The sequence below is a fragment of the Onychostruthus taczanowskii genome, unplaced genomic scaffold (genome assembly GCF_017590055.1).
Source record: "Onychostruthus taczanowskii isolate IOZ18803 unplaced genomic scaffold, ASM1759005v1 scaffold36, whole genome shotgun sequence".
NCBI classification, from domain to species: domain Eukaryota; kingdom Metazoa; phylum Chordata; class Aves; order Passeriformes; family Passeridae; genus Onychostruthus; species Onychostruthus taczanowskii.
Window position 1 is genome coordinate 4,280,888 of NW_024501015.1, and position 12,415 is coordinate 4,293,302.

At 36.2% G+C, this 12,415-nt stretch overlaps 1 protein-coding gene across 4 annotated transcripts in view; it reads right to left on the reverse strand.

Moving 5' to 3' along the window:
• TBC1D5 (TBC1 domain family member 5) overlaps positions 1-12,415 on the reverse strand; it is a 318,071-nt gene that overhangs the window by 252,883 nt on the left and 52,773 nt on the right. The window lies entirely within an intron of this gene.

The following is a 12,415-nucleotide window of genomic DNA, read 5'->3' on the forward strand; positions in this document are numbered from 1 at the left end:
AGTTCTACATTTAGAAGAGGCATATCATAGATATGAACAGACAATGGACCAGCAGTAAACAATTACACAGGGCATCAATGAATAAAGAAGAATACAAATAAAAAGAGAAAATTTTGTTGGATCTTTTAAAAATCTCACCGAAATACACTGACAAGCACACAAAGTGCACGTGGTTGGGTGTGTGCACAAGTGGTAGCACATGTGGCAGCACCTGCATTTAACAACTGAAAATTACTTTTTTCCATCTCTTTCTGTACTTTATACACTTTTGGATATCATAGTTCTTAGGAAGATGTAGGCAAACTATGGAAAGTCAATGGGAGTGTGACTTCAAGGAGTGCTGGGGTATGACACAAACTGAAGCTTCTCAGAAAAGGTTTGATCAATGCAATTGATCCTGATGCAGGACAGATTGAAAAGTGATATCTGTCACCTTCCAGGCAATACAGTTCTTCAATGCCAGTCCATCTAACACAGCCAACTACCGTAAGAAACTGAAGAAAAAGGAGAAATGTCTCTGCACATCTTCAACAGCATAAGTTTTCTCTTATTTATCTCTTACCTTCAGATTTCCACAAGCAAACCCATCACCTTCCTTGCTAACAGACAGGTGGGCAGGAGATTATTACTCTGCATGGTTATTTTTAAATGTCCTTGTCATGAGCCACTATTAGATTGAGAATATCTGTGGGTGACTTTTCCTGTTTCATCATTCTCTGGCTAAAATTACATAGCATTTCATGTCAAAGAAGCATCACTGATTTTTTTTATTGCTGCATTACATGTGTGTTCTTAAAAGGAGGATGAACACATGAAAACCTAACACACAAATACTAGAAAGAAATTACATCCTGAACTGCACAGCATGAAAACAAAGGTTTTTTAGAAGACCTCCTTTCTTTGTCCTGGCTTCTTCAGCCACTTCATGGATAGCTCTCAATTTAATGATAATTCCTTAACCCTTGTCCTGTAATAACAATCAAAAATTATTTGAGAAATCAAAGTGGCATGCTAATCAACACCTCTTCTGTGAATGAGAGAACAATCTTCAGCTTTAAAGGACATGTCATTTGAGTATGATGGACCAGAAGAAACAGATCTTCTGTATGGATGAAAGACACCAGAGAGAATAAACTCTGCTTTTCTAGATCCATCACCTCTACTGAATAACACTGGATAGCCAGCAGTGGGAGATATGGAGGTGGGTTGTAAGATAAGGAACAGGCTAGAGGCAAGAGCTGTTATAATTATAGCGGGGAACACAGAATTTGTTAAAGGAAGTCTACAGTATAATTACATTTGAAAATTTAGCAAGATGCCCAGAGGCTGGCTTGCAGCTGTCAGGAACTGGTAATGCTGGAGTTCTGCTCAGGAGAAAACCACCACTGCACAGAAGCACACCTCCACCTCCCTGCAGCCGAGCCAACTTTGATAAGGCAAAGGAATGACTTCAGCTAAAATCAGGAGGATTACACAGATTATACTTGTTCTCAGTAAAAAGTGCTCAGAGACTGGGGATTATTTAAAGGAAATTATGTGTTTTGACAATACATTAAATATGTTTTTTTGAATGAGTGTCAATGACAGTACTTTTTAAAATTCCATCTTTAATAACACTTAAATTCTGATTTTTAAAATTTTATTAATTCATAATCAAACTAACCTCATCTCTTTGCATACAAAGTCATAGTTTTCTCTTTGGCCTATTTGGCCCAATAAAATGAAAACAAATGAGTGAAATGCAAACAAAATGCAAGAATAAAAATAAATCTGTATACTTGTTTCTTCCTTGGATTTAGAGATGCTATTGCTGAGCAACAAGTAGCAAACTACAAACACACAAAGTGGTAATCTGTAGACAAAGTGATCAAGTATGAAACAATTAAGCCATTCTTAATAAAGAAGTAGGATTGAACAATTAAAAATGGCTCATTTTATATGAAATTATTGATTCTACTTTAAAAAGTATATTCTGCTAATTCAGATATTAGCAAATGAAGTGCTGTGCATGCTGGAAAACATCAACAACTGTATTACTGGTATTTATGTAAAACACATCTAGATAAAAAATTGACCAAGAATCATACCACAAAATAAATTTGACCAAATAAAATTATGTTGTCATATTAACACTACAAGAAAATAAAAAGCTCTGGAAGACAGATCAGAGTCCACAAGCCTACACCACAAGTTTAAACCAAAACTTACAGTAGAATTATTTCTAAATGCTGTAAAAACTGCTTCTTTTATTTGAGATCTAGGCCTTTGTAAGAAATTTATTTGCCTAATTGGCATTATGGACTGTAAAGAGAGAAAACTGATGGTCATTTCAGCTTTATTAAACTTGCTACTGCTTCCAGATTGAAGAAAATGCATACATTCTCCAATCATGTCTAAGTGTTGAATTCTGAAGTGCAGACAGCTCATCAACTAGTCCATATTTGTTCCATTAGCCTAAAGATATCCTTTTTTGATGCCCCATTATTAAAATTGGTATAAATACTTCAGATGTCTTTGCTATAGAAAGGTAGAAATATTTTCTAAATATAGGCTTTGCTCACTTAGAAAAATGTTCTCAACATAAGACTGAACAATTTTTTTTTTTCTATGCATCAAGTCTGCCTTTTGCTCAGTGTAACAGGACTGCAGCAGGACTGGGATTTGCTATCTACATTTTGTTTAAGGAGAGAGGAGGAAAACAATCCAAGAAATCAGTTATTTTATACAAATTTCTCCCCTCTTTTTTTTTTTTTGTTCCACTTTATATTTTACAAAGATGGACATCTGACAGATAATAATTTCAATAAAAGAGGGATTCCTATTGAACCTACACAGTTTCAGTTTTGTTTGACTTTTATAGAAAATTAATCTTTACAATTTAACATATTCCTTTGCTTTAATTTTAAAATTAAAATACAGTCACTTGAAAAATTCCAGTCTTCAAAAGGCATATAAACCTAAGTACTGGGTTTTTATGAATGAGAAATTAGAACTCACTTTGAAAGAAATTTCAGGAGAACAATATGGGTTTCAGACAGTGACCCACTTTTTATTTCAGTTTTTTTTTTTTCAGGATGGTCTAATTACAAATATTCTGAGCCTCGGTCAATTCTGGTTGCACAGATATTGCAAATATAAAAGAAAAATGTCAGGTCTTATATTGATTTCTTCTACCTCAAGCGAAAGTTTCCTATGTTGACTTTTGTCATATTCATCTATATTACATTATATAATGCAGCTTTAAGGACTGCAATGATCCCTTCAGGAATGTACAGAGAAGAACTCATTCTTTCATCTAAAATATTATTGTGGAAGAACAAAGCATGTTCGTGCAACAGTTGCCCTTATGTATCAACAATTCCGCACTGAAATGTAAGAAAACAAACTACATTAAATTGCTGATTGTTGCATGTTTTTGTTGCTCTGGACAAAAAAAAAAAAAGCCTTTAAACTTCTGAATATCAATTTTGAAAGAAAAAAGAGTATCTTAAATGGAATCCTGTAAGTTCTAGCATGCATGCACAAAAATCCATAAATCTAGGGGGCACTTTTACCTTTTTTTAACAGGAAAAAAAGCACCCAAACATACAACAAAACCGTAAGAATGAAAAGTCAGCATGATCTTTGCTGATACATAATGCAAAATTAACACAGCTCAAACTTGTAGAGAATACACATTTTTCAAGATAGGAATCTTTTCAGCACAAAGCTTTGTATGGAAGTAAAATTTCCCAGTACAACTGAAAAGTGCTAGTTCCCCAGTCTGGCTGTGCTTTCACAGGTAGCTCCACTTCTTCTGCACCATGAGGTTCCCACCATCACAAGCGTGGTGTGAATTCCATACGGTGTTAATTCACAGGGATGTACAATGCTACACCTTCAACCAAAAGGCAGATTGCTGCATCTGTGTTAAAACTTTTTTGGACTCCTCTCCTATCTGTATATACATGTAAGAGATTATCCTGTCCTGTAGATCATATCTCTTTTGAGAAAGACTATTGTCCAGTTTTATGTTTTAGCTAAAGTGATTTCTGTTGCTCTTATCACTAGATGTATCCTTAACATACAGTAATTTGTGTTTTCAGCCTTTCTTCTTTGGACTTATGCATCTGCCCACTGAAACAGGAAGTTTTCAAAAAAGTTGCACAGCATAACTTACTGGAGTTTTACAATGTATGACCATTTGTATGAGATTCAGGTTATCCATCCATACAAAGGCAGACTTTTAACATAATGTTATTTAAAATGGGAATAAAAATGCCTACTCTTTCTAAACTTGCTTTCAAGTATTTTAAATAGCTTGCCTCTATTCTTCTACTAATAAAACAGGGGATGTCAAAGAGCATATAAAATTTTCTAAATTAAGGAAAGAAAACCTAGAATGCACATTATGTGTAAGTGGTAATAGGCAGAGACAACTTCACTAGGCTGTGACATATGACATCTGGTAGACTATTATCATAATAAATGGGAAAAGTAGGTGAGATTCTGTCAACAGCAAGGTAAGAAGAAATGCATCTTCATCAGAATGACAAACATATCTGCCTTCAACAAACATAGGTCAAACCAAAATACAGATATCTATGAATTAAATATTTTCACTTTATCCCCTTTTCTTTTGGATTTTACCAATTTAATTGAAGCACATTTACATTCATCCGAGATACTTATTAATGTAATTTAATTTCATTTTAGTGAGGATAAATTAAACTTACTAAAAACCAATGGCTAAAAACTCACAAGGAACAGCGTATTACTTTTTCACATTTTATAAATAATTTTAACTACAGCAAATAGTAATTTAATGATTGTCAAACTACAATGTAAATACACTGTACATCAATCTGCAACTCCTCTTAGTACAACCATCACACAGATGTTAAAATAGCTTCATCTCTGCAGCTGACCAGCTGAATGGCAACACCACTAATCTGCGGATCATACTAGGTATTTGACAGTATGTGCGACCTACAAAAAAAATGCTCATATAAGAGAAAGAAGAGGGAAATAGTGACTTTGTGAAAGTAGGTCATGTTCCCACAAACCATGTTTTTTATGGTCCGTTTTCTCCATGCTTTATTCTTTAATTTCATGTCATAAGATGAGAATAAATGAAAAGAACCATCATAAAATTCTTGTTCCATGGAGACTGAAAATTGTCATTGGGTGCTTTAAAAAAACCTTAGAATATTGCCTTTTTATTTGTGACTAAAAGCAAGACCTAATTTGTACTTATTCCTTTCAAAACTGATATATGCCTGAAAAGTAAAATTTCCCAGATTACAACAATTTTCTGCACATAAAAAAGTAACAGAGGTTTGAAACTCACCAAGTGAACAGTCGAGTCAAAAAGCAATTATGGGATTTTGTAAGCATCATGTATGGAAAAATCTGGTTAAGTACATGAAAGAGGGGTGGTTTTTTTGGGTTTTTTTATCACTTGTTTTTGATATTAAAAAAACTTGAAAAAGCAAATTCCCAAGAGGTACTGAAATATAAAATATTAGAAGAAAGATGGTGGAAGAATATTATTAGTGCATTCTTAGATACCCATTTCCTTGATATTGTGCTAGTTTTGGGATCTTTCCAACACCATGCTGGAAAAGACAGTCTGAATGATGGTATTTACTCTTCAACCACTCTCAAGAAATTAATGAGTGATTTGGTCATATATTTTCAGACTTCAGTACAAGCTGACGGCATTAAGATACCAGAGAGATTGATTTGGCAACTGTGTCTCTATCTCGTGTGTACTCTCACTTCATAACTATTGTCTCTTGTAACACATAAATGAGGATGCTTGAAGCGTAAGGAAAGAAACCACAAAAATTTTGCCATTTCTGTACACTCTAATAAATGCATGACAGTTTAATGCTGATTTAAGGCAGTCTGACAGCAGATAGATATCCCATTCTGGCCCGGTACCTGCCTTCTCAGGCTTCTGCCACTAAGTAACTTCTGTGCAACCTCTTCTGTTCACTGACAAAGAGCTTGGCAACACAAACCTGTCTAAACTTCTTCAAGCATAAAAGATGGACCACGAAGAAAGATAGAGCAGGGCAGCTAATATGTCCAAAGGAAGATATGTTAGGGATGTGGAGATTTCCTTTTACACCAGTTGAATGGCTAACCCATTTTGTGGGGTTGAAATTCTGTTCTCATAGCAATTTAATTGCTTTTAAATCAAATACCAGAAGCATCTGGAATATAAAATATATAACTTGTTTTTTCTTCATCACAAATCCAAATAAGTGCATAGAGACTTACACAGGAACTTAATAGAGGAGGATGGGGACATCTAACACTGCATGAAGCTGGAGTGGGGATGATGCCAGTGAACTAGGGCGCAGATTCCACTCCTGATGGTAGACCATGGGTGACACCCATTCCCCAAAAAGCTGGGCAAGCCAGTCTGCTGGAAGTGGAGAGAATGGCACTTGTACATTGGAAAGTCTACACTGGTTTCTGTTGTGTAGCATAGTTGTAATAGGAAAAGTAGATTATAAAGGGACTTGACACATTGCTCTACCTATTTACGACTGAACTTGGCTAAGTGTATACAGCTCTTCCACTCAGCAATGAAAGAAGGAAAAAGTGAATAAATAAAATTCAGTAACAGTGGTAGTCGGCTTATCACAATTTCAGTTCATGATTCTGTGGTTTTAAATTTTGTTCATGCCCAAAACTGAAATAAGAAGAGTATCTACTGAACATTACCATCAACATACACAGCTACCTAACACTTCATAACTTCGTTAGACACTCCTCAAAACCAGTTAGGGACTATTTCACAAATCATGTCTTAACCAAAAAATTGCATCAATTTGCTTCCCGAATCTGACCATCTTTAGTAACAGAACTGGCATTCAAAACAGCAGCTATACTGAGCTCAAGAAGATTTTACAATAAAAACTATAACTATGTATAATTAAATACAGCAGACTTCAGAAAATTGAGAAATAAGAAAAGCCACAATCACTAACTGTTACAGATACAAGACAAACTAAAGTAAGATACAGAATTCAATTGATGTGATATGGTGCATTTCAATACATTTCATGCATTCTTTTTGATTTTACAATCCAAATACCAAAACAGGTATCTCAAACTTTATCCACAGAATTTATCCAGAATTACTAAAATATTACCTTTTGATAAATAAAAATATAATCCAATAATTTATGCTAGAAAGCATCAATTGAAGCTCATCTACTTTTAGCGAAAAAAACCCCATAAACAAAAAAAAACAACAGGAGACCACATTTGCCTTATTTGTTGATTCCTTTGTGTAAGCTTACAATTGATAAGGTAAACTTGAAGAACCTGGAAATTCAATCACAGCAATCTAAATGACCAGTTAATAGCCAAAAAATAATAGATCTAGATCAGATTTTACTCTATGGCATAAAGTTGTTGACAATACATTTCTCAATAAAGAAAAATTGAATTATAGCCTTAGGGTGGTTTAATTTGGTACAAATTTTGAATAATGTTATATACATTTCCAAAGCAGATGCTAAGAGACTCTACAAGGACACTCAGCTCAATCAGAAGCCAGATTAAAGTTCCATCTGGAATGAAACAGTTCCACAGCTCTATTACAATTAGCAGAGTCACCAATGTCAGACTCAAAAATTGGGCAATGCGAAACTCTTTCTCTTCGAAATACAGCTATTAGTCCAGAAAACAAGCACGTGCTTAACACATCTTTAAAACAGACTTTTTAAGTACTCACAAACTTGTATTTTTGTAGTCAGGATGAAAACTCTCATTCTTATTATTATGGTAATACGAATCACAAAGACTATCCAGACACAATGATTTTCTACCACCTCTCCCATTGCACGAATGTAGCATTGGAAGTCACAAGTGTTTAAGTAGCTCCAATACTCAAAATATCAGCAGGCTGAGAATAGCACAGAGTAAAATTCAAGACTTATTTCAAATTGACCTGTTCTTTGCATTCCCAATTTCCAGAATTCTTGTTATGAAATAAAGCATTTTCCCAACATGGCATGCTAAAGAACTGCAGCCTGAAGTGACCCATCTTTAGTCAAAATAAGAACAGTGTGAGACCTGTAAGACCTAATGGCTAAAAGTGAAAGCCTAATTCTTCAGACAAATATTCAGTCTAATTGGGTTTTCCTAGATTTAAGCAGAAACCAAATTTCAACCCAAGTTTACAAAACAAAAGTATCCTTTCAAAGCGTAATTCAGTAAATGGTAGTGCTGACACAAAGACAGTAAAATACATGTTAAAGATAGAAAAAATATGCCACATGCCTTAAATTTACTGTTTTACCATTTAAATAAATAATGCACCACACAAATGAGCAAGAAGTTAGAAATCAAATGCCCACATCTTGCATCTCTTTCTCCCCAAATAAATTCACAGTGGATACAGAGCAATACAGACTCTTAAAAAATTACATCTCATTACACACATTTTCATCAAGAACATCTTGGTTAAAGAGCATATTTATATTTTTCCAGTTCCTAGTTACATTAATCAGTCTGATTTCTACTGTCAAACAGTAAGCTGCTAAGTCTGAAAATATCGACAATGACAATATCCAGGTAAGAGCAAAGTTGAGAAATAACTGCAGCCACTGTTCAGTTAGCCGCTTAAACTGTTCTGTGATGAAGTAAATTCCAGCATCCAAAGAGAACAGCAAGATTCACAATTTTATATTTAGTACCTTTAATTAGTGTTTAAATACTATCCAATCATGTCCACATCAGAAATTTAATCTTGTAAATCTTTAGAGAGAAAAATTAACAATCTGCAGCAACAATACAACTTTGTCCTTAGTCTGACTCTGTTGTTATTTCTGCAAACAGGGCACAAGAGAACTATTGCCAACACCATGCAGGAGGATGGAGGCAGTTTAGGAAGCATTTAGAAACAGGAAAGACTAGCTGAAATTTAAGTATAGAAGCAAAATATCAAAATTAAGATCAATGCAACTTGATCAGCGCCATTGACAGAACATTGGCTTTTTAAGGCAGTGGTCAACAAGAGTGTCCAAGGCTGCTGGTTACACTAGAAAGGGCCAAGGGTATCCACAAACTCCAGCAGTGATGAAACCACAGTGAAATGACCACTGTATTTCAGCTCCACACGTGAACATAGTGGGCCATCACAACAGCCAGCTTCCCTGTTAGTTAACAGGTTTTCTGAAAGATTAACAAATAAAATAGCATCCAAAAGTTAAAATGTTAACTGGCAGAAAGTAAAGGATTATAACTGAAACACATCTCAGATCCCTGGCTGGGGACACACCACAAGCCTAGGGATTCTTTCCAACACCACAGGTCCTGGTGGAACTGGTCCAGTTTTCACCAGAAAACTGCAGTGACACAGTGTGAAGCACAGGTCTCAAAAGGTTACTCTAAGAGTTATCCTTCTCAATGTTGAGCACATAAAAGCCTAACTGAGACCAGCTGTATATATAAGGTTTTTGCAACAATAAGGAACTATTTAGCTCATTCTCACAAGTCGTAATCACCTACACTTTCCATCTTCAGTACATTTTTTCATGAAGGTCTGTCTGGGCTGCAATGTAAAGATTTCCAAATATAATTCATCATCTGTGACTCTCATGGCAGTCATGAACTTCTATATCTCTGCACAAAAATAGTCCAGTAACAGAAGAATTTTTCCTTCCTCTTTCAAACACTAGCAATCTAACAGTGAGCAAATACAACCAGAAGTTTACTTCTCAGTATCACAAAACCTGTCCCCAAGTGAGTCATGAAATTACTTGACAAAGGCCAACTACAAGCATATTTAGTTTCAGATCAAGTAAGGGACTGAAAACACTTAGCAGCATCTCAGAATTATCTCTTTGTAAGAAGCAAAACCACTTACTCTCACTCTTCTGTGTATCTCAACAGCTATGGACCTATGATGAACTCTCACCTGCTTTAGAAGATGTGACACGAGTCCTGGTTACTCAAGTAGAGTGATCTGCATAATTCTGGCAGAAAACTCTGAACAATTCCCACCAGCTCCTTGCCTGTGAAATTTCTGAAGCATCATTTCTTTTCTGCGCCTTCTCGAGAGCTACATGCAGCTGTTTTGAGACTTGCTAAGTGACACAGGCATAGGATTAGCAGGGTTCCAATGCACCACTCTAACTGCCTGTTCTGCCACAACCTTGAAGTAGTTGGACAAAATCACCTCATGGACAAACATCTGGCTAATGTAATCTGGTGAAGAGACGGATAAGAGACGGTCAAAATAACTTCACAACTGAAAACAACATTTAAATAATGTTCACAGTTCACCAATCTACTCTGTAGCTTAGCAACACTTACATTTTTTGTTGATGCTAACCTGGTATTTGGCAGCATCTGCAGAAAAAACACTTATCACCACTTCTGTTAGCTGGAAAACTCTACTCCATTCTAGCAGTGACTAAAAGTTACTCAATTATTCATAACTTCATCATCACTCAGCTGCAGCATATTTCAGGATCAAGACATAAAATTCTGGGTTTGAGCTCTCTCTTCTGTGAACTTGCTTGACTTCAGTTAAATAACTACCCAGAGTTCCATGGGGAAGAAAATTTGCTGTGATTAGAAAGACAAAACTCTTCCACATGAAGGACAAAACTTTCTTGGAGGTTGGTCCAAGAACTCAAAACAAACATTCCTACTAGGCAGCAACCACCATAATCAACTGTAAGTCCAAAGTGCTTTTCTTACTCTTGATGTCCTACACATCAAAACTTTTCTAAACCTGTAGTACAAAAAATTCTCTTTCGTTAATACTTACTCCCTTGAAGTAGATTGATAGAACACAGCACAGCTGAAGCATCACCAAACACTGCAATGGTTGAGGTGAACATTGCACCTCAGCAGAGAGGTAAGATCCTACCTAGTCCACCTCAGTACTAGATTTGTCTGTCAACAGCTGCCACGCTCCTACTGCCTTCCCTGCTATTACTAACAGAGCTTTACCCCTCTTTTTATAACGTGTACTTCTCACTGCTGTTCCAGAGGAAGCAAACACTAAAAAACTGACAATCATCTTCACACATGAACAACTTCTCATTGGCAAATACCTTTACTGTGCTTTCTGGATACCTGCTTTAAATGATGGAGATGATGGATTTGAAAACTGGTCTAATGTAGAAGATAAAAAGTTGCATCTTTTTTCCCCCCTCAGTTCTATTTTCTGTGTTCTGTAGCTTGTTAGCCAAAATTGCTTTGAACAGCTGATTGCGCTGTATACACTTATTCTTCCTAAATCTTAAGGCAGAAACATAACAAAGAATTTCAGTATATTAGGTATGTATGACCTCCCATGCTTGAATCAAGGCTAGCAATCTTTGGAATTTTTTTCCAGATATACTCCTCTCACAACTCTTAAAATAGTTTCCAGTAAACACCCTGTAAAGGACATGAGGCTTAGTAGCTCAATAGTTTATCACTATTTTCAATGGCAAAGAAAAAAAAGGATTGAATATTGGGGAATACTTCCCAAATTAATTTTATTGGAGAAGAAAGTGCACTATGTAAATATTTACAGAAGTGATACAATTGCCATTAAATCAGTATTTTAATCACTTTATGCAGTCTAGTTCAACAAATCAACATTTTCACCAGCAATTTGGAATTGACACTCATCTTTTTTTAAGGAAAACAGGGATACTGTTCTTTACTTTACACTGCCTTTAGTATGCAGATTACCTTGACATTATTCCATTGTGCAGTACACAAAGACAGATTACTAATTATTTGTTGGAGGAAAGCTCTTTTACGTCATGTATTTTTTCTGTACAATCATGTAAGATGATTAAACAGCAATCCTAATGAGACAGAATAATGGAATCATAGAAATATTTAGGTTGGAAAATACCTTTAAGATCATCAAGCCCATTCCCTCCTGTCCTAGTGCTTGTTCCCTGGGAGAAGTGAGAGACCTCCACAAAGATACAACCATACTTCCAGGTAGTTGTAGAGAGCAATAAAGTCTCACAAGCTTCCTTTTCTCAAGGCTAAAAAAACCCAGCTCATCAGATTCATGCTCCAGACCAGCTTCACTGCTCCAGCATCTCAGTGTCTTTCTGACACTCATGGGGCCAGAACTGGACACAGGACTCAAGATGTGCCCCCACCAGTGCCCGGTAGAGGAGATCACTCACTGCCCTTGTCCTGCTCGCCACACTATTGCTAATACAGGCCAGGCTGCCAGTGGCCTTTCTGGCCACCAGGGCACACACTGGCTCATGTTTAGCTGCTGTAAACCAGCGGCATCCTCAGGTCCTTTTCCTCCAGGCAGTTTTCCAGCCACTCTTCCCCAGCCTGCAGCACTGCCTGGGGATGATGTGACTCAAGGGCAGGACTTAGCACTAGGCCTTGTTGAACCTCAGACCACTGGTCCTTGGCCCATCCATCCAGCCTATCC